Raw genomic sequence first — 21,766 nt, 5'->3', positions numbered from 1 at the left:
TGGGTTTGTGTACTTTTTCCGGGTACGAAACCATGTTGTCCTTTATTAAACAATTATTTTTTATTAAATGTTTCATAATATTTTTCTTCATTACCCTTTCATACACTTTCATTATATGTGATGTTAGACTCACAGGCCTATAATTACTTGCCTCTAGTCTTGATCCACTTTTGAAAGTAGGGGTAATATACGCTAATTTGTGCTCATCATATCTTGCCTGTATCTACACTTTGTCTTAATAATATTGCAAGTGGCTTTGCGATAGAATGAACTACTTTCTTTAACAAAATAGCAGGAATTCCATCAGGCCCTGCAGCAGCTCCATTTTTAATTTCATTAATAGCCTGCACAATATCAGCTTCCATTAATATCTATGTCAGCTAAAATATTCACTATTTCATCCCTTACTTCTATATCATTATCTTCATTATCTATTCTAGGGGTGAATTCTCTCTATATCGTTCTGCCAGTATGTTGCAAATTTCCTTTTTTTTCATTCGTTAATCTCCCTTCAATTCTCAGAGGGCCTATTTCTATTCTTCTTTTATTCATCTTCTTCGCATATGAGTATAATAGTTTGGGGTTTGCTTGATATTTAATAGGGTTTTTTCTTCCAAGTCCCGTTTTCATTTCTTTTGATTGTATAATCTTTTTTTCTGCATTTTCTATCTTACTTTTTAGTTCTATAACTTTCCATGCATTTTTTTTGTCTTTTGCAAGACCTTTTTTCCACTTTCTGATTTTTCTGGAACAAGAATTCTTCTGTCTCTTGGTATGCATGAATGATGTTTTACCTTTTCTTCTTCTTCGGGTATATATTTTTCCACTATTATCTCCAATATTTTATATAATATCTCCGTATTTACCCTTATGTCATCACTTACGAAAATGTTATCCCAATCTTTGTTTAATTCTTCATTAATTTCTGACCAGTTTTATATTTTTTATTTTTACTGTAGAAGTTGTATTTTCCATATCTTCCCACTTTTTTTTTTTCATTTCTTGCTTATCTCTATTTTCACTTGCTTTGGAATGAAACTGTTAATTCTATGACATTATGGTCTGAAATACTCGCATTATAAACTATTATTTCTTTAACATAATTCATCTCGTTCACAAATACTAGGTCTAAAGTCCTTTCCTTTTCTTGTTGGCAGGTGATTTATTTGTTGAATGTTGTATTCTAGTAGCATATCTAATAGCTTTTCAAATTGCCTCTTATCTTCTGCACTACTATTACTCTCTTTTTTATATGTATAAGTACAACCAATCTCCTATTCGTTCTTTCCATTCTACGAAAGGAAAGTTGAAGTCACCAGATAGGAGAATAGTCCAGTCCTTTGTGATTTCTACATATATCATCCAATTTTTCAATTATTAAGTCAAACTCTTTAGTATTAGGAGGTCTATATTATTACTATGTTCATCAATTTTTCAGATTCAAATTCTACCGCTATTAGTTCACATTCTGAGTTACTATATTCTCATATATTTTTCCTTGTTTTTTGTCTTTCCCATATATTGCGGTTCCCCCTTGATTCCTATTTTTTCTATCTGATCTATAAGTTTGGAACCCTTTTATTTGATCATCATTCCCAGTCTCTTGGGAATACCAGGTTCACTTATATTCATTATATCTATTTTCTTTTCTTTGGGTTAGTTCTTCTAAGTACTCTATTTTTCTTTTCCGATTACTCTAGTAACTAAACCCTGCGCATTCATCACTATGATGGTTTGCGTGTTTTCTCCTTCATTTAATACTGATAGTAATAAGGATTTTCCCATGTCTCTTTCCTGTTCTGGTATGTTGTTCTTTTTTTCATTTCCAGAAATTCTGACATTAAAAATCCAACTTTTCCATAATATTTGATCTTCCTTCATCATAATTATTCATTTTGTGTCTGAATCTGCAATTTTCTCCGTTTCTGCAATATCCTCTTGCATAATAAATACAGTTATTATCTCTTGAGTAGAATTTCGGAGCTGATGCTTTGAAAATTCTTTGCTGACACCTCTGCATATCTCATTGGTGGTTTGCTTTTCTCTTTACCTGATATTCTTGATTTCTCTCTTTATTTGTTTCTTTCTTATTTTGGATTTTATTACTTGGTTGGTTATTTATTTGATTATGATTCATGGCTACAGGGTGCATATATTTGCATTTTTTGTCGAACTTACATCCTTTTCCTTCTTTTAGGTTTTTACATATTTTTGGATGCAGATCTCTGCAATCATCCCATATCCATCTAAGTATGCACATTTACCATATATTTCATAGTTTTGACATATCTTAGGATGTTTGTAGTAACATCTTTCTCCAAATCTGCAATTCCCTCTTTTCAAAAGGTTGCAGATTTTGTCTTTCTTGTCTATTTTTTCCTCTTTCCCGTCATTGTATAGATCTGGGTAGAGCCTCTTCGGGATTTGCTTTTCTGTTGTCATATCGTAATTTATTTCTTCGTAGTATGCTGCTTTATTGCCTCATATGTAGTATCAATGAGTATCTCTGCATCCATACTTTTATCTTGTTCTTTGTTTTCCTTATTTTTTTTCTGTCATTTCATTTTTGTTTACTTCTCTTCCGTTTTCCTCTTCTTCTTTCTTCTTCTTCTTCCACTTCCTCTTCTTCTTCATCCTCAACTATTTGTACATTCAATCTTGATTTAATAACATTGTCTATCCATGTAGACATGTTGAACAAAAAATTCTTGTATCTTTTCTCAATCTTGTATTACCTCAGCACACTGTGGATGGGTCGGAATGTTTTGCATGCAGCAACATTTTCTGATTAGGTTTTGTGGATTGACTATGCTATACCAAACCTTACAGTTTGCATGCTTTTGGCATTCTTTTTCCTAATGCATCATTAGTATATTCACAAGATTCACCTTTATTCATTTTCTTTGTCGGAATATGTTGGTTTATGTATATTTTCTTTATGAGTCTCTTGACCACTTGGATTTTATTTGGAACTTCTTCAATTATTTTCAAGATGTTTTCATTAGATTTGTTCCAGTTTGAAGGATTATATCCTTCTAATATATCTATGAATGCTTTTGTATCTTTTTGGTTAGGACTGTTGCTGATTTCATAGATGAGAAATGCCAGTTCCCTTCCTGCTACCTCATCGTATTGCGAATCTGCTAGACACGCCAAATTACGCCACCTTTTCCCGCAGTTGGAACTTACTGCCATCGTTCCTGTTTTATTTTTAGTATTACACTTGATAAAACTAACTTAGAAGACGCTTTACCTACTATTTTCACATAATCTTATCACCGATAGTTCACGAACACTTCTAGATATTTCTCAAATTCTAGTCGTATGTTAAACTTGTGATATCTGTTGATTATTGTGACTTCACGCGGGTACGTCTCACCAAGCAAGATGGAAGGGAAAGTAGGAGGAAAAGAATTAGGAGAAGGCGTAAGAGGAATCTGGGCAGGAGGAGGAGGAAGAAGAGGAGAAGGAAAGATTGATACCCTTGGAAACCTCAGACCTTTTGTTTCATTGCCCTTTGTCCTTCAATTTTCTCATTTATTTTGCATCTGCTTTTTGCTGACTTTTTCTGTTGATTTGTTTATTTGTATCAGTTATTGTATTTGTATTTTGATGGATGAGTTTGTTATATTTTATAGTTATTTTCCTACCTCCGTGTTCTGAGTTCCGAATTTTAGTTCACTTTTCAATATCTGCTTCCTATTCTGTAATATAGTATTATTGGCCGCTTTAGTGACAGTACATCCGTCTTTTGAATAATAATATAAATAATGATAATTAAGGTAATTTTGTTTCAGAAAATGGAATCATAAGACAAACAGAGAAAGTGACATACAAGGTAATAAAAATAACAACCATCATGATAAAAAAAATATATATGAATATTATTACGAGAAAAGAAGAGAGTCGATATTTTCATATACTTCCGGCGGGAGTACACGTGATTACAGCATTCAATTGAAGATGATGGCGAAGAAAGCCATAAATACATAATTGATATTAGCCAAGAGATGAGCGGAAAAATGGCATTAAATTAGTCACATCCTGTCTCACGAAATCGTTATTATTATTATTATTATTATTATTATTATTATTATTATTATTATTGAACCAAACAAAAACCTCTTTCAGCTTTCGTCTGAAGATGGAAAAAGAAACCCACAAGATTACTGAGTATAACATGTTTACATGTAAGTATTTACGTAGCATTTTTGTTAACACTCGAGTACGTTCAGGTACTATCTGTTCAAGTGTTAAAAAATATGCTACGTAAATACTTACAAGTAAACAAGTTATACTCAATAATCTTGTGGGTTTATTTTCCATTATTATTATTATTATTATTATTATTATTATTATTATTATTATTATTATTATTATTATTATTATTATTATTATTATTATTATTATTATTATTATCGTGCAGATTTTCATACGAAACAAGCTTCAAAAGACAAGGACTTGTGACAATCTTAAGCAATATAGAAAGATTATTTATAAGGATTAAAAAAAAAAAAAAAAAGCTATTCCGTCGGAGTAAAGAAAAAATTCCATGGTGTTTCTGGGAGAAAATTGTAAGACAACAGTCATAATATCTCTCTCTCTCTCTCTCTCTCTCTCTCTCTCTCTCTCTCTCTCTCTCTCTCTCTCTGCCAACAAAATTGTAACTCTCTAAATTACCCTTTTCATTGTCTTCTTTACCAGCCAGTACTCAATGAGAGAACATCTCTACGATGACAACACATAACAAACGAGAGAAAGAATAAAGAGGAAACTCAGAACTCGCGAAAAGATGAAAGAGGGAGTGGTTACACGAACAGAGATGAAGAATGGGTCTATTAGGCGAGTCCTTCTATATTAAGAACTTAAGGAATCTGTCTTTTGGCTTTCTTTCATTTATCTTTTTTTTTTGGCACAGTTTTATTCATAATTTTCACTCGTTTAATTTTGCTTTTTGTCACTTCCGTTTATTAATGTTTTTAAATATAAAATTTATGATTACTTCCAAATTCCCCTCGGGCCTCGCCATTTCATGTTTTTCATGTTCTATTTATCTTTTTTTAAAATTGGGTATTGTTTTATTCACAATTTTCACTCGTTTAAGTTTGTTTTTTGTCACTCCCGTTTATTAATGTTTTTAAATATAAAATTTATTTTTACTTACAAATTCCCCTCGGGCCTCGTCATTTCACGTTTTCCATTGTTCTATTTATCTTTTTTTTTTTAATTTGGCATTGTTTTATTCATAATTTTCACCCTTTAAATTTTAACTTTTGTCACTTCCGTTTATCTTTTTTTAATTTTACTTTTTTTTCACTTCCAAATTCCCCTAGGGGCTCATCATTTCACGTTTTCTATAAAACTTTGCCATGCCAATCCCCAAGAAATAAATCATGCACGCAATACACAGCACAGCGTGCATTATGAAACCTATATAAATCCCAAAGTTTTTTTAGAAGCACAATTTCGTCAAATACTCGCATTACGAAAGCTAAAGCATGATGAAGTAGCTAGACTCACACCATCAGAGCGAAGGCAACGAGGATTGCTATTTGTGGCAGAAGTGTTTAGCTCTAAATGAGTCCTGCGGTCAGTTTTACCAACATTATTCGAGTGGCAACACTGGCAAGGTGTCTGGGATGGTCGCAAAAATTGCCTTGGAATACTAAGCCAATAAAAAGGAACAGCCAAGAAAGATGCATGAATACCCACAAGAAAACGGCCAAAAGTAGGAAGAATGAATACCCACCAGGAAATAGCCTAAAGGAAGAATGAATACCCACAGGGGAGTAGCCAAAAGGAAGAATGAATGCCCACGAGGGAATACCCAAAAAAAGGAAGGATGAATACCCACCAGGGAATAGCCAAAGGGAAGAGTGAATACCCACAGGGGAGTAGCCAAAAGAAAGAATGAATACCCACGAGGGAATACCCAAAAAAAGGAAGGATGAATACCCACCAGGGAATAGCCAAAGGGAAGAATGAAAACCCACAGGGGAGTAGCCAAAAGGAAGAATGAATACCCACAAGTAAATAGCTAAATGTAGGAAGAATGAATACCGATGTTTAACAGCCAAAGAAGGAAGAATAAATACCCACAAGGGAACAGCTAAAAGGAGGAACGAATACCCATAAGGGAATAGCCTAAAGAAGGAAGAATAAATACCCACAAAGGAATAGCCAAAAGAAGGAAGAATAAATACCCACAAAGGAATAGCCAAAAGGAGGAAGAATAAATACCCACAAAGGAATAGCCAAAAGCTGGAAGAATAAATACCCACAAAGGAATAGCCAAGAGAAGGAAGAATAAATACCCATAAAGAATAGCCAAAATAAGGAATGAATATCCACAAGGGAACAGCTAAAAGGAAGAATGAATACCCATAAAGGAATAGCCAAAGAAAGAAGAATGAATACCCATAAGGGAATAGACAAAATAAGGAAGAATGAAAACCCACAAGGGAACAGCTAAAGGGAAGAACGAATGCCCATAAGGGAATAGCCAAAAGAAGGGAAGAATGAATACCGACAATGAAATAACCAAAAGAGAGAATAATGAGTACCCACAAGGGGGTTAGCCAAAATAAGGAAGAATGAATACCCACAAGGGAACAGCCAAAAGAAAATATCGAAAAGAAAATTACTACAACAGAATAGCCACGACGTGGGAAAAAAAACACGATTTGATATCAACTCCCACAGGTAAATGAGCGGGCGTGACGACAGGCGAGACCGATGTCATTCATTAGGTGATTACCGCGTAAGATTTTGCATGAATGAATGACACCCAACTTCCGAATTGGATTCACTTCAACTCCGACATAAGGTCTCTGCCCCTCTTACGGTTCTGTAAATATTATTTAGGCCATTGCCCTTCGAGAGCTCCTTACCACGTAATAGGTTCGAGGATTTGTTGTACATTTGACACTGTCGGGAAGTTACAGCAAATGTGGAGAGAGTTACTTGGAATAGAGCTATAATGGTGATATATATATATATATATATATATATATATATATATATATATATATATATATATATTGTGTTTGTGTACTTATATAAAAGCCTCAGTGGCCTTTAAACTACTGGATTGCCTTAAATGTTTTACATAGGTTTATCTCTACAAGCCTGAAATCCTGATAGATAACAAATGAAGAAATAATTTCCTTAGTGGCAAAAGGCTGACACTCTTATTTTCCTTGTGGATTCGAGACTTATAGAAATGACCGTATACAAAACAAGAGAGGAAATCCAGAATGTAAGAGAATATAGTGGCTATGACAAATAATTATTTGACTAGTGAAAGTATTCACGTTGGCCGAGTCGGTAATGTCACTGAAGTCCTGATTTCTCGACTGTGCGCTGGTTCGAATCCACGAGAGGGCGAAATTATCTTCAACTCAAAAATTCTCCTGCGGTTAACATATATGAAAATATATGAATTCCGAGGTAGAGCGAATTGGATATTAAATGATATATGTAAGAGTAAGTGTACATACGAGAGAGAGAGAGAGAGAGAGAAGAGAGAGAGAGAGAGATGAGATTTAGTCTTTATAACAAAAAGTCACTCCCAAGGCGATCCCAATTGTGGGTAACTGCATTTATGAATAAAATATCAAGCCGAAGGCAACTGTAGCACTTACGGAGCTCATATTAGGGGTCAGCTCCGTCAAAACCTGCATGCAAGCAGAGATATGTTGCACAAGAAGCGCTGATTTATTGCAGTGGGTGTCAAAACTGTACATGAAGGAATGGCTCTTTTCGTGCAGTCGTTATGATTAAGAAACTGGGTAAAAACAAGGAGGCAAAGAAGAGAAAATTCGTGGTTAAAACAATAAATCATTATTATATTACATTTCTTCAAAAACGTCTTTGTGTGTGTGAGTGTGTAATTTTCACGTGTTTCTGTATGAACGTCTGCCATCACGGATAACAGTAATAAAAATCATTAAAATAATTCTCGGACATTTTTCTTCTTGATTTTAGGCAGGATGACTTTCAAGAATATATTTGGTTGCTTTTTAGTTAAGCAATGTCTTATCAATATCACAAAATATTATAACAAGGATGAACAACCCCCCCCCCCACCCCAACAACCCCCGCCCCACCAAAAAAAGAGGTAGTTGCACTACTTTTCTCCCGATTGATTAGCATTCTCTGAGACAACAAAAAATATAATATAAAAAAATTATCTTAAATGAAAGATATAATCCCAGAAAATACCTAACTGCCACTGACAAGGTATCAAGAATTCTGCAACAAGCAAATGCTGCATTTTGATAAATGGCAGCTGCACAAGAGGAGGTCTCAGAATAATGTCTCTTGGCAGCACTGCCAGATGGTTGCACAAGACCTGATAAGTATATCTGGCTTCAACAGGTTGTCCATTTATGTTAATTTACGAGATGATCAAATAAATCACAGCCATTGTCAATGTCAGCGGTAGGCTGGTAACTCACACCTCTTTTGGTTGTGCAATTTGCGACCGGTTTAGTACATAATAGGAGTGGGAGTTGGGAGTTATCTCATCTTTCTGACATGTACTGTCATATCATTTTCTCATCTCTCTCTCTCTCTCTCAGTTCCTCGTTGTACGAGTCGGTTACGTGCTCGACTGCTGATTTCAGGGTCCGGGTTCAATTCCCCGTTCTGCCCACGACAGTGGAATCCATTTCCGGTGATAGCAATTCATTTCTCGATGTGGTTCGGATCCCACAATAAGCTGTAGGTCCCGTTGCTAAGTAACTAATTGGTTCCTAGCCACGTAAAAATATCTAATCCTTCGGGCCAACCCTAGGAGGGATCTTAATCAGCCCAGTAAAAATATGATATACTTAACTTTCTCTCTCTCTCTCTCTCTCTCTGTTATATGATATTCCTTTGAAGAATGCTCGACATAATTTAGGATTTTTCGGCTCTGTCCATGCAAACATCTGCATATCATCAATATCACTATATTAATTATAGTAATCTATCTATCCCTCTACCCGTATGTACCAATCTACCTATTAATCTATTTACCCATTTATGTATCCTTCTACTTATTAACTTATGCAATATTCCTCTGAAGACTGCTTAGCATGTTCTTGACTATTCGGTTTTTTCCATACAAAAGTTTGCACATTATCTACACTTTCATATCAACATAATAATTATCATTTTTCACTCATTCTCAGTCGAAGTCCTATTCACCAAACCATGAATGACTCAGCACTCTGGGACAAACTGTTCGATACTTTTTTTTTCTTGTTTTTGTGAATTCTATTTATATCAGTCATTTTCCCCTGGCACATTCTCGACACCCAGCTGAGATCCAATTCGTTCCGGAGGATTTTTGTGTCGCACTCGAGGTTCGAGTTCCTTGCTAAACCTGATTCTGGAGATGAAATATTCAGATAGAATCACGGCTGTGGGACGAGCTGTCTGACGGGTGCTCGGAAAAATTAACACGCGCAGACGCGCAAATTCAGCAGTTGAAGGATTAGCCTGGCAGAGACATGTGTTTTGTTTTATGTGTGGGCTAACACACACACACACACACACACACACACACACACACACATACACACACACACACACATATATATATATATATATATATATATATATATATATATATATATATATATAGTATGTATATATGTATGTAAGGCTTAAAAACATACACACACACACATATATATATATATATATATATATATATAGTACATATATATATATATATAGTATATATATGTATATATATATACATATATATGTATTATATCATATATATATATATATATATATATATATATATATATATACATATATATGTGTGTGTGTGTCTGTGTTCATTTTATTCGAGTGTAATTCAGTTATTTGGACGATCAATTAGTATACGAAATACTATAGTCAGGACAACCGCATTAGCAATACCCACCAATAGCTTAACTGCCCAATACCATGAAAAGTCGGATTTCGAACGCGAAACCCAAGCTTTGAAACAACAAAGGTAATTAAATCTGTCTTCGAACGTCCAGCCAGTTTAATCTTTAAAAGTGCGTTATCAAATTCTAATTGTGAAGCATGGTGAGTGTTTGCTAAATATTCATTCTCAAGGGTTATATGCTAAATATTCGTTCTCAAGCGTAGTGCTCAAACTAAGAGGGATGCTCAGCATTGAAAATCGGTTAATAAATCTTTAAATGTCTAACAACGAATTCCAATCAGCGCAAAGGCAAAAAAAGCGATCTACAAACATTGAATATCAACTCTCAATTAGTTCAGGTATTAAAATCTATCCTTAAACGTCAAAATGCAACTTTTAAAACAAGAAAAAAACTACCAATCTTCTCTCAAACGTCGACCTGAGAATAAAAGTTCACCTCCTGAGTAATCTTAAATACTACAGAACCTGGGTCTTTGTACTACTTTGCCCCTCGGGATACCAGAGCGAGTCACCTACCATACCCAAACCTCAAATGGAATATTAATGCTTTTTTGATCGATCTGTAAAGAAATCTGACTGAACGTTCTGTCGCGGCTGCCCGTCTTCATTTTACTCCTGGGGAAGACGTAGCTGGAGTCCATTACTCCATCATGGAATGTGCGACTCGTGCAGTTCTGTTGACTCCAGGCTTTGGATTTATTTGGATGATATAAATTAGAGTAGTATCATATTGTATCTACATTGTAGTTATGTGAAACATTAACAATGATTTGCTAAATGCAATTAAGTGATACTCCTTGGTGACTGACATACACCTGAAGACATTCATGATTTCTTTGTGTAAATTCGCACATTCTACAATATTATTTTAATTCTACAGCATTATTAGATTCTACAGTATTATTAGATTCTACAGTATTATTAGAATTCTACAGTATTATTAGAATTCTACGATATTATTAGAATTCTGCAGTATTATTAGATTCTACAGTATTATTAGATTTTTACAGTAATATTAGATTCTAGAGTATTATTAGAATTCTACAATATTATCAAAGTTCTACAATATTATTAGAATTCTGCAGTATTAGTAGATTCTACAGTATTATTAGAATTCTACAATATCATTAAAATGCTACAATATTATTAGAATTCTGCAATATTATTAGATTCTACAGTATTATTAGAATGCTACAATATCATTAAAATTCTACAATATTATTAGAATCCCGCAGGATCCCAACCTCATCCATTTATCTAAATAAAAGGGGGAAGGGAAGAATGTGAAGAAGACGTCTATAGTGCATCCTCTCAAATGGACAGAAACAAGAAAGCGGGAAGGGAATACCGAAGCTTGGCAGAAAAGGGACAGAAAAGGCTTTTCCGACGTGGAAGCAGGGAGGTAGAAGGGTATGTGAGCCTTGCAGCTTCATCCCATGTAAATAAAGTTTAAGCCAACGGAATGTTCTTACCTAGGGAGGTTGGGGGGGTGTCGTCTACTCCTCGAGAAATAATTTTTTTTTTCGAAAATAATACTAAGCATAACCAATTTTGATATAAATTCTTAATGTGAAGAATTCATTATTATTATTTTTTATTACTGTTACCTGTATCAATGTATGCAAATTCATATGGAATGGGAAAATAATAGGACATTCCCCTTCTAAGCCTTCACAGAACAAGAGAAATAAAACTAAAATACCAATAAAAAATAACAAGAACCAAAAATAAAAAAATAAAAAAATCAGCTAAAATGTACGAAATTCATACAGAAACGAATTCTAGCCTTCCTTTGAATGCAAACCTCAGTCATTCAGGCAAAACCTTTCGACAAGGACCTCGCTCTCAATTATCCTGCTATGAAGACGCAAGGAGCCTTTTTCCCGCAGACTCCTCAGAAGCTAAACGGAACAATCATCGGTCGATGACACACGCGACAGTGTGAGCTGGAACGCCGAAGTGGAGACTCCAGCCATCTGTGTCTCCGATGTCATCTTCTGGCACAGAAGAAGAAGAAGAAGAAGGAGAAGAAGAAGAGAAAGAAAAAGAAGGTGAAGATGAAGAAGAAGAAGTAGATGGAGGAGGAGAAAAGAAGAAGAAAAGAAAGAAGACGGAGAAGAAGAAAAAGAAGAGAAAGAAGAAGGAGGGGAAGAGAAAGAAGAAGAAGAAGAAGAGAAATAAGAAGGAGATGAACTAGGAGGAGGAGGAGGAGGAGGAGGAGGAGAAGAAGAAGAGAGAGAAGAAGGAAGAGAAGAGAAGAGAAGAGAGAAGAAGAAGAAGAGAAAGAAGAAAGAGGAGAAGAGGAAGAAGAAGAGGAAGAGAAAGAAGAAGAAGGAGAAGAGGAAGAAGAAGAAGAAGAAGACGAGGAAGAAGAAGGAGAAGAAATTCGCCCTCCGTGACATCTCCCCAATGTACTAATCTTATTGCGGTGCGTAACTAGTTATTACAGCCGCCTCATAAACTCATTACTGTTTGTTGCTTATTGCAACCGATGATTTACTCACTTTACTTGGTGTAGGAGGGTGTCGGAGGTGTCTAGGTAGCTACGGGAGAATTAAATGTCTCTTTACTTAGGTTAGAGTTAAGAAAACTGGCAGGAAATAAACCGCCTATATACTATATATATATATATATATATATATAGTATATATATATATATATATTTATATATATGTGTGTGTGTGTGTGTGTGTGTGCGTGTGTGTGTGTGTTCGTGTGTGCGTGTGCGCGTGAGAAGCTGATGGCAATGCTGATCGAGCAAAATAGATTTATTTCGTTTTTAGTGTTTATATATATATATATATATATATATATATATATATTAGATAATAGATAGATATATATATATATATATATATATCTATATGTATATATATGAAAATATAAATATATATATATATATTATTATACATATATACATAAAACACTAAAAACCAACCAAATAAAACCATTTTTGCTCGATCAGCACTGCCATCAACCCCAAAGCATTTTTCTCACGGTATTAACTGCAAACGAAAATTCTTAATAGACAAAAGTGCAACTCATGTCATTTGCGGCTTATTCCATCAGAATGAACTTGAAGCACAAAACAGCAACACTTGGAGGTGGAGACTAAAAATTTATTTAATCGACTGTTAAATCAAATTATCGAAAACAATTTACTCTGTCGATATGAAGAGGTAACGGGAATATATGTTTACATTGAACTATAACAAAAATAAGAAATTTTTCTTATATTGTCCTTGGTAAACAAAACAAAATCTTTGTTGCAAAGAACTGCCCTGTATACAAAAAACGATTCTGCAACACTTAGTACCGTTACCTATTCATGACACACCACTACCTATTGTTTAGAATATATATATATATATATATATATATATATATATATATATATATATATATATATATATTCTTCTTTTTCTTTGTCTATCACAATTATCCTATTTGACCTGGTGGTTTTATAGTGTGGGGTTCCGGGTTGCATCCTGCCTCCTTAGGAGTCCATCACTTTTCTCACTGTGTGCTGTTGTTGTTATTATTATTATTATTATTATTATTATTATTATTATTATTATTATTATTATTATTAATTATTATTATTCATTATTTATCATTATCATTATCATTACATTATTATTATTATTATTATTATTATTATTATTATTATTATTATTATTATTATTATTATTGCCGATTCAACAAAGCCCAAAACTTAAGACGTCGTCAACAAGAAAAAATGCTTACTAAAGGAAAATTTAATGACACAAAAATCAACACAGACTACAGAATCACATAAAAAGATCTATCCCAGAAAAATATACTACCTTTCTCTGAGGAAAATACGATCACAAACAATAAATAAATACAATAAAAAGAAGTTGCAGTTACACAAATTCACGAAAGCTACAAAGAAAGGCATAAATAACCTCAGTAAAATTCCCATCACGCATGAAGCTGAAGATTTGCAAAAGTATAAAAAAATATTGGGAGATAGATAAGAATTTGTAACGCCTACAAATTTTATATATTATTGCGTTGTGTAACGACGAAGAAGTGTGGAAGAATTCTGAAAGGGAAAGTTAAAGTATTGATAGAGGAAGAGCAGTGTGAGAAATGACAGGAGTGAGTGTGCTTCGTCTGATTGCTGTATTTATTTCTTTTTATATATAATTAACTGCAAAAAACCTTTGACAGTAAAGAAAACATTTTCTGGTAAGTCATGTACAGAGGTGTTGGATGTATATATTCTCCGGAAGAATTTATGAAAAGAGAGGAAGACCGAAAGTTCTGGAATAATGGCGCAGGAGGAAGTGAAATAACAAAAAATGATAATGATATTTCAGTAACAAAATAATAACAATAATATTTCAATGATGTAGCAGTCGCACCGTATTTACCTATCACGAACATCACGTTCTTCCGCATTTCTTTAATAAGATTTTTGCATTACACACACGCACACACACACACACGCAAAAATAAATACATCGACACCCACTGCGACATATTAGTCCCACTCCCAAACAAAGGAATTATGATTCACCAAACTATTCATCATCGTCTCCGATGAAGTATGAATTGAAACCCACAATCGAGTGCGTTTTCATTACTGGCGAATGTTTCAGTAGTGGGAAGGCTCGTGTCGGGGGGGGGGTTTGGGGGGGGGGGGGGTGGGGGGTGAGGGGGGGGGGGAGAGAGGGGGAGGAGGGGGGGTCAGCCACCACATTCAAACACCCAGCACGAATCATCGACCATGCGTGAATTTCCTATTCTTCCTCAGGATTGAAAAAGACTCGGGAATCATGGAATTGGAGTGGCTCAGTGATTGGTAATTAATCATCATCATCACTGGCCACACCTTCAGCGCTCCCAAACCCCAGCTCCTAACACCGAAACCAACACCCCCGCCCCCCGCCCATCCCCCCCCATCTCTCTCTCTCTCTCTCTCTCTCTCTCTCTCTCTCTCTCTCTCTATTAATTATATGTATATATATATTATATATATATATATATATAATATATATACGTATATACACATAGTATATACACATATATATATGTATGTATGTTTGTATATATGTATGTATGCAGTATGTATGTATGTATCCAGTTAGTCCAGGATACCTTGTAAATTTTTTTTTTCTTTGATAAATATCTATACTAGATGTCATTCAGTTTCAATTATAGATGTTCCGTTAGTAATTATATCAATGCACAGAACAATTGTGCCAATGATAAATAAATTTTATTAATTGGGATAACATCCACAGGAACTGTAAAATTACTCTTTCTGTATGGGAGTATTTGGGAAAATTCGCCCCACCCCATCCCACCACCAACTCACTCCTCCTACCCACCTCCCAACCCCTTGCCATTTATGCCGGAATCGAGAATTTGGGTTTTATGACCCTGCTTTATAAGGATAAAAAGTTACTCAAACGTACAACAAACATTAGCGATCTGGTGCGACCAGCAATGAGTTACAATGAGGCCTTAAGGCTGATAAACCCCCCCCCCAAAAAAAAAGTTATCTTTCAGTTGCAAATTTAACTGCAACAACACTAAAGAAAAACAGGATATTCTATTAAAGCTTTTGAATTTTAATAAAGGTTTTAGGTTCAGCAAGCCGTGGATGATACCTTCTCAGTTTATTTGTAGGGCAAAGACCTCTCTGGAATACTTTGTGAATCTTATCAGATCTACCTTATTTTTTACATCTTTACTGTCTGCTGTGAGGAGCAGGAGCCGGTAATTTTACGACAAAAACAAAAACAGCGGCTAACAGTTCTGCATTTGGTTCAGAAAGAACGACTCCACCGGCGAGTTCGTTTCGGCAAACCTCAAGCCACCCTAATCGAACGTTTCCATTGCAATAAAAGAAATCGCCATCTAAGTAAAGATAACAACTCGAGGAACCGGTCTGGTTTTGGATGGAAATGGTAATTAATGCCACAGAAAACGAATAAGAGGGAGAGAGACACCACTCTGCTACCGTAATAAAAACAACAAAGTGAGATAATGAGGAAAAGAGAAAACAAAAAAGTTTGAAAAAAAGTTTTGAAACCGTTTTATGCCAAACTGGCAGGTTTGTGGACGCGCCATATCTGGTTCAGCTGTACCTTTATACTTGCTCTTGCCACTCAAGTACAAACACCTACATTGACCTAGATTTTTTACTCAAGTGTAAACATCTACATTAACCCAAATGTTTTTTTTATTTGTAAAACAATATAACTTCTGCAGAAAAGAAAGAAATAAGGCAGATGATCAAGTTTCCATTCACCTATCATTAAAACTTGTTAATATACTGACATCTTCAGTCTCGTGTCCTGTAACTGTCAAAAATTTTCTGGAATGTGGAATTCACTGCCTTCCTCGTATTCCCCGGAGCATTTGACATGGTTCTTTTCAAAATACGTTTATGGCAACACTTACAATGATGTCTTAACTGAAAAGTTATTAAGTGTCAAGGTTCGTTATTTTTTCCACAGGCCATAACAAACACATTATCCTTGTTTACACAATGTGTCGACGGTCTTCTAGCCATTATACAATATCAAACTTGTCTGTTGTTAAATTTCTACTATCTCTTATCATCGCCTAGTGTTTTTTTAACTTTACTTTTCTTAGTATCAAGAGATATTTGATATACTTAAACAAATCATTAAAGTAACAGCCTCTCAATTGTGAGGAGGAACGACAAAAACAATGCTTAATTTTTATATATACAGCTAAAGTTTAACACCCCATCACTCTCATAATTACTTCCCAGTTAATTATAGCAACGAGAATATCTAGACTATCGGCACTGGTGATAAAACATTCTTGAGCACCTGCCGAAGTTATTTCCCCAAAAAATTTAAAAGGTCCCTTTTTTTTCTTCTTCTTTTCCCTGTCGTAAATGGCATCGACTAATGTCTCCACAAACAGTTGAAACTTCAGCAGTGATGCTGTTGGTGGAATAGAACGCGTCCGCTGTGCTAGAAACAAAAGTTCTGAAAAAAGAAAAGTCCAAAAAAACATTTTTTGCCATGAAAAATAAGCATTGAAAATATACTGAATTAAGCTGAGAGAAAACGCGTAGAGCGCACATCTTACAGCAAAAGTTAAGGAAGTACTGAATGAGAGAGAGAGAGAGAGAGAGAGAGAGAGAGAGAGAGAGAGAGAGAGAGAGATGATGTATAAACACGCTCATATGACCTAACCTTTCCAAGATTCTTAAAAAAAAAATAAAAAATAAAAAAGCGTCTTTAATTGGTTAACGAGATAAGTCGAACGGTCCCACACCGAACTTGATCTCTCGTCCTTCCAGACTTGATTGAGACTCGTGATGTTCATCTGACTCATCTGAATCACAAGACGGGTTGGGATGATAACGCTCATTTTCCATTTTGAAAATCCTCATTTTGACGGACGATATATCCGTCACAACGTACCTAAAAATCACACAGTACAGATTTGCTTGATTTTCTCTCTCTCTCTCTCTCTCTCTCTCTCTCCAATACACAAAATAAACAGCATTAAACATGTAGAAAATTGTGCTTAACATGCTTAACAGTTCATCTCTCTCTCTCTCTCTCTCTCTCTCTCTCTCTCTCTCTCTCTCTCTCTCTTCAATACACACAAACGTACAACACTATGCACAAAAATGTGCTTAACAGTCCATCTCTCTCTCTCTCTCTCTCTCTCTCTCTCTCTCTCTCTCTCTCTCTCTCTCTCTCTCTACACGCATAACCCATCAACTACGCGGAGAAATATTCTTAATCATGATCCATAACCTTTTCGGACGACGAAACTGGGTAAGTTTTTGTGGAGGGCCAAGTTGCTAGGCATAAACCTTTTGTCGTCAAATGAACAGTTCACCGGAGGTGAATAATCGAAGAATCTTCAATTTGCGTCGGACCCGTTTCAGCAGCATTCCTGTGGTGTTGTCCGCCACTTATGCACTTCCATTTAAGTGGTAAACGATGATTTTCGGAATAATTTGACAGCTATGATTAGCCTGCAGTCCTAAGCCCGTGGTTCGAATGATTTGTGAGATATGCACATTGATAAATGAGTTAATTCTCACCTGCCGTGCGAGTTAGTCGTTATTTTCGTGCTCATTTGCTTAAATCCCTCATTTATTATTTGATTCCTAATGCAATCTTCACTCTCCCCCCCCCCCACCCCGCCCCCACCCTGTGCGTTTTATTTATTTGAAGGATTGGCATGAGGGTTTATTATTCAAACCTCCAGTTTCTGAGTTTGTTCCTCCCAGTGAACTTGCTTCCAATCTTCCTAGCTGCTTTTTCTCATCCCTCACTGCTCTTCCTCCGGGTTCCTGTTCTCACCTGCTCTTTTCCTCGTCTTTATCAGAGACGTCGTCTTGTCTCCCTCTTATCTTGTTCATGCGATAGCAAATGATTCAACTCTTCACATGTCCTGTTCTATATAAGCACTCAGCCGTTCTGGCTCTTTGGAGATGGTTGTTCTTCATCTTTCAATTTATTAATTAAAGTGAATATGAATAAAAATTCCGCAAAACATACAAATTCAGTATCTCACAGGCTCAGCGTATAACTATTTTTTTGTCTACTCTCTCATCAATTAAGTTTTTTTTCTTTTTTTTTGTTGCAAATATAATTGAACCTGGAACTCCTCTTATCACACCTAGAGTTTTCAGGTTACTTCAGACTCTTGTATTAGAGAGAGTACACAGTTAAAAATGTCATAAGTGACAGGTTTGATGTGTCTGGAAAATATTCAACTTGATTACTTCCATATACATGAAACAGATATTACGACAAAGGGTAAACCCATGGACACAACATCCGCCTGTCAAGGGAATTAACATTTCTGGGATCAAAAAGAAGCACTAGCTCATCTTGAGAAAAAGGCAAGGTTACAGTATCACATTATTATTAATAACATTATTTCAGCTTATACAGATAAACTAAGATATCATAGTCATCAAAGTCATTAACGGTTTCTCTCTCTCTCTCTCTCTCTCTCTCTCTCTCTCTCTCTCTTATAGCGAGCTTTCGTCTGGAGCTGTCAGACATCCTCTAGGCTGGGAAGCTGAGGGTGGACTGCTTCTGGAGTGGTTGTTTGTTATTGTTGAAGATTAATCCAGCCTTGTGCTGGCACGGGCTCTTGCTCCTAGAGCAGCCCGTAGATTCTGGACTGGTGTCCGTCCTCCTTATATTTGGGGTCGTCAGCAGGGGGTCTGCCCCATGCTGATCTTCTATTGGGTGGCGACGGTAAGTCTTCTTTATCATTATCATTATTCAGAAGATGAACCCTATTCATACCGAACAAGCCTACAGGGGCCATTGAATTGAAAATCAACCTGCCGAAGAATGTGGTGTTCAGTAGAAAGAAATAAAAGGGGGTAAAGGAAAATACAGAATGAAGAGATCTCGCTTATCAAAAAAAAAATTAATTAATAAGTAAAACTTGAAAAATAAGGGCGTTTCGCCCACCGAGCCAAACGTTTAACAGCAAACTTTCAGCATCCATAGATACAATGTAATTTTTCTATTTGTTTATGGCACTGGATTTCCCTATTTTTTGTCGATGCATATCTTTACCCCGACTTCCTGCGAGCCATTATATGTCAGAAATGACTGAATTGTTGTCACTCCATGTGGTACAATGGGAGACGATTCGATTGACACCAATGTCATTCACATTATCTTCCTACATTAGTAAGATGGACATAAACAGCACTACATAACTGGTATTATAATATATTACTAAAAGAAATAATAGAGGCAACTTTCTGCTCAGTGACGCAACTGGGGCCCATTACGGTACCGGAAGCTATCTATCAGCATTATACCGACGTATATAACAAAAGATCTCCAACAGACGCCCTTTTCCGAGGCACCGACATAATGCTTCTTTTTCAGTCTCTCAGTAATACAGAGAGCCGTATCCAGTCCATTACAAAAAACCCGTATCAATATCCAGAGAGAATTATGGAACACAAATAATAATTAATTTTATCAGCAAGAATTTGAATCTTATAGACACCATCACGTAGACAAAACAGTGGACGCTATTGTTAAAATAAAAATATTATTAATATTATTATTACTATTATCATTATTATTGTCCCAATTTTGATACGTCTACTGCTATCTCTACTGATATTATAATCCTTATCCCTGTTAATTTTCCATTGTCATCATTGGTGCTATTTTTACGCTGGGATTAGCGTTGTTTTTTTACTCTTGACAAACCACGCATTCAGAATATATATACATATACACATTCATAAATATATATATATATATATATATATATATATCTATTATATATATATAGATATATATATATATATATATATATATATATATACATTCAACGAAGCACGAATAAGAACACGCACTTGAAAACATCCTTAAATCCACGGTAGAAAGGTAAGTGAAACAGTGACTTGGAACAAATACTTCCGTAGTATCTTCTACATTTCCAAGCACTTGTTCCAAGTACTGTTTCACTTATCTTTCTACCGTGGATGTAAGTACATTATATATATTTATATATATATATATATATATATATATATATATATATATATATATATAATATATATACATATTATATCTATATATATTAAATATATAATATATTCTACTACGTATTCCCAATTTTTTTTTCAAACTAAGTAAGTCAAACAACTCTCACTAAGGTTAATCCTTCCGCATTCCGAGGAAGAACCTGACTATTCAGCAAATTACTGCAGCCGAGGAGAGTGCGACGCGTATTACCCAGGAGTTACACCTTAGCGATCCTTGTTAAAATCCCCTCCTGAATGGAGCTAAATTGAAGTCTTAGATCAAAGACATCGAGGAGGCTATGTCAAAATCGCTTCCTACCCCCCCCCCCCCCCCCCCCCTTTCCCCCCAAACCCCACGAGGACTATAACCACCAAGTAAACCTCTAAATAAAGTACGATTATAAACGACAACTGACCAGTTGCAAGTACGATGTTTCCCACGTTATCAGGATAATCGACGCACGAGATTCCCATACCGGGACTGAATTACGCACGCTCAATTAACTCATAAAGAGACGTGCTTACCCGTTTCTTATTACGTTTTTTCCATGCAGTTTCCTGGACATGCACAGGACATACATTAGTATATTAAGAATTGAAGAGCAGTTAGGCAAACTGAGGAACAGTTGAAGAGGTTACAATGACGAAAAGAGAGAGGAAAAAAAAAACTCGATGGACAGTATAAGTGGCAGGCAAAGCGTTGAGGACAGACAATGTACTCGACACATGACAAGTATTACGGTCGAACATCTTAAAGAATTAGCGGGACTAATTCGAACATGTTAACATTTCCCTGGAAATCAGAACCTGTCAAAAAGGCAGGAGATTTGGCTGAAAAAGTTGCAGAATGGTGCAGAGCTCGACTCGCGTTTTACAGGTCGTTCCAGCTGTAAATAGATGCCAGCATTTGCTGGAATCATAAAAAGGACATGGGGGTTAACAATGGCTTCCATTACAAGATTTGCTGAAAAAAAGCAGAAGTTCTAACCTCCTTGTTCCATCCCTTTCAAGGGGAAAAAATGGCCTATGGTTAAAAAAATTAATAAAAGTGTGTGCGTGAGTGTGTGTGCGCGCGTTTACTGTAATGTTGAAGTCAAAGTGAGTGCTTAGGAAGCAAATAAATAATAATGAAATCAAAATCTATTGTAATTTTGAAGCCAAAGGAAGTGCTGTGGAAGCAAGGAAATAAATATGAAATAAAAATAACGCCTATTCCCAAGCTGCATTAAACACCGTCCGCCATGTAAAAAGAGAAGCCGGCACGACAAACAACAATTGGTGAGGAC

At 35.5% G+C, this 21,766-nt stretch overlaps 1 protein-coding gene across 5 annotated transcripts in view; it reads right to left on the bottom strand.

The window, feature by feature from the left end:
- Positions 1-21,766, bottom strand: part of LOC135216044 (gametogenetin-like) — a 255,490-nt gene that overhangs the window by 55,345 nt on the left and 178,379 nt on the right. The gene's annotated exons all lie outside the window — the stretch shown is intronic.

The sequence above is a fragment of the Macrobrachium nipponense genome, chromosome 6, assembly GCF_015104395.2.
Source record: "Macrobrachium nipponense isolate FS-2020 chromosome 6, ASM1510439v2, whole genome shotgun sequence".
In the NCBI taxonomy this organism is placed as follows: Eukaryota; Metazoa; Arthropoda; class Malacostraca; order Decapoda; family Palaemonidae; genus Macrobrachium; species Macrobrachium nipponense.
This window is presented reverse-complemented; position numbering and strand designations above follow the sequence as displayed.